Source organism: Sapajus apella, unplaced genomic scaffold, assembly GCF_009761245.1.
Source record: "Sapajus apella isolate SASKATOON/1434 unplaced genomic scaffold, GSC_monkey_1.0 scaffold27, whole genome shotgun sequence".
In the NCBI taxonomy this organism is placed as follows: Eukaryota; Metazoa; Chordata; class Mammalia; order Primates; family Cebidae; genus Sapajus; species Sapajus apella.
In genome coordinates, this window is record NW_022436967.1 from 9,758,435 (window position 1) to 9,761,264 (window position 2,830).

Below are 2,830 nucleotides of genomic sequence, written 5' to 3' on the forward strand. Positions count from 1 at the left end.
TCCCAGTTACTCAGGAAGCAGAGGCACAAAGATCCCTTAAATCCATGAGGTAGAGGTTGCAGTAAACCAGGATCATGCCACTGCACTCCAGCCTGGGCAACAGAGAGAGTCCATCTCAAAAAATAAATAATAAAAATAAAATATCAAGTTTTACATGTTCCTACTCTTTTTAAAAAACAAAATAATCACATCTTACAAACAAAATGTTTCAGAATCTAGAGAGCGGGCTCCAGATTCAGAGTATAAAACTATGGCTTTGAGATTAATTGGAATAAAAAATCTTTCATTTGTCATTTATAATAGCAGTTTTAGACTCCTTGATTGATTCATGTTACAATCATGGAGTAATTTACCATCCTAATTTATAACATGCTGTTGCTTGACTTTTGCCATACTTATATTTATGCCTGTCCTAGATTCTGTCACTTTGCAAGCTCCGTCTAGTTTATTTATAAGTTTAATTAACGCAAATAAGGCAAACACTATGCCACACTCATCTTTGCACCATCTCTAGTACCGAACACAATGCCATTGTTTTCAGTGGGGCTCCAAAATAATTTTAGTCAACAATCGTCTATAAAGTCTCTACTGTGCACCTGCCAATGCTCTGGGCACTGAAAGTAACGTAATGTTATAGTTAAGAGTGTGAGATTCCAAGTGAGACAAATTTGTATTTGAATCCCCGCTGTGCCATTGAGTATACCTCAGTTTCTTATACCTAAAGTTTCCTCACCTGTTAAATGAGCAAAATAATGATACTTTCCTCCCAGGAAAAGACTAAATGTGACAATATGTGTAAGATGCTTAAAATAGCCTGGAGTATAGTAAATTCTCAATAAATGTTATTTGTAAATCAATCAGTTATCTATAAGATGATGTTAATTATATGACTATTCATACTATAATTTATGCATTATAAATTCATTGACTTAAAGTACCAGAAGGAAAGGACTTTTACCCAATATTTTTCTCCGTTGCTGTATCTCCAGTGCCTAAAATAACACTGGAACATAGTAGGCATTCAAAAAATGTGTTTAAATAAATGAATGAGTAATCAAGGTATTTTTATATAAAAAATGATTTTATTTTCTACAAAAAAAATTTAAGAATTAGAAATTATATGGAAGAATGCTCTGTTAAAACTAAATGAAGCAGGACTTAAATTATAGCTATTCTATTTCCTTCCAGGATCTTGCCTTAGAAAGATCAGATCACTCGTATCTTCATGGCACTGACTACTTGCACTAAAATGCTTACCTTTACAATCTAAGTAATAAAATATTCCAATTAGCCATATATTGTGAGTTAAGCATATATTAAGCATACCTGTTACCACTCAGATGTCTTAACACATAAGAAATTTAAAAATCAAAAATGATCAACTCTTGAATTTCTGATCTCTGGGACTACACGAGAAACGTTTTTAACAGAAGAAATGAAAATATCAGTAATTTCAAGCTTATCTTCCTACAACATATTTTAGTAGCTCCTGATGTATAAGAAAAGTGATCTATCCACACTTGTTTTCCTATTCAGTACACCAAAAGGCAGAGTTTCCAATGGAAAGAAACGTGATGCACCCGAATAACTCACAAGGATTTATGTTTAAGTATTACATTATGGTCCCTTAAAGTATAATAAAAATAAATTTTAAAATTACATTATGAAAGTACTGTATGTAGTGAGGTATAATGGACACCAGTCACTTCTCTCTTCTAGCTAATATTTCTACCTTTTTCTCAGAGCCATCAGTCCCTTGAACTAACAGCTCTTCTCACTTTCAACTCCGTAATTCACAGACCCCTTATCCATACATGCTGAAATAGGAAGAAAAAATCTGTTTCCTCTAAGTGGCTTAGCTAGCACTGGCACAAATTTTCACCTGCCTGAGTCAGCTCAACACCCCCACAAAATGGAAACCTCTTTCTATAGGAGGAAAGAATAAATTCAGACAGACACAGACAGATGTGGAAGAGATGTAGAGATGATTGGGGGGTAAGGCATGGGAGTGTGAGAAGAGTACAGAGCAAGGGAGAAATACCCGTTCACCTTGCTGTGATCTTGGGTTTCATGCAGGTCTGAGACAGCCTGGCTATGCACAAGTCTGAGGCAGGCCAGCTAGTTCACTTCTGATTTTAGAAACCTGAGCCAACAAGCCTCTTTTTCATGAGTTACACTTCAAAAGTTACACTTTTTCATGAGTTACACTGTCGGTGAAAAGAATTCCAATGCACACAGGAGATTTTCTATTTTACTTAGCTACAAAATAACTAAAGGTACATAATTTATAAATCAAAATATTTCAAGTCTTTTGAATACTCAAGATTTTCAATTATGGGCACTAGTTTTGTTTTCTGTTTTTAATATTTTGTACATTTATAAGATTAAAATTATAAAACACTTGGGTTTTACTTATTAAAACTTTCTCTTCTTTGAGATGTGAATTTCCACACCATTAGAAAGAGTAAAGATTGAAAATGACTATTTTGAAGAAATTATCTTACCAACTCAAGTTAATATAATTAAGTTAGCAACAGAGGCAGTATTGCATAAGGATTTTTAAAAGCATGTATTCTGAAGCCAGACTGCCTCAATTCATATTTAGGCCCTGTCACTTGCTCTCTGTGAGGCACATGTTTTTTCATCTATTCTATAAAATAGATTATAGGCCAGACATGGTGGCTCATGCCTGTAATTCCAGCACTTTGGGAAGCTGAGGCTGGCAGATCCCCTAAGGTTGGGAGTTCGAGACCAGTCTGACCAACATGAAAAAAACCCGTTTCCACTAAAAAAAAAAAAGAAAAAAGAAAAAAAAAAAATATATATATAT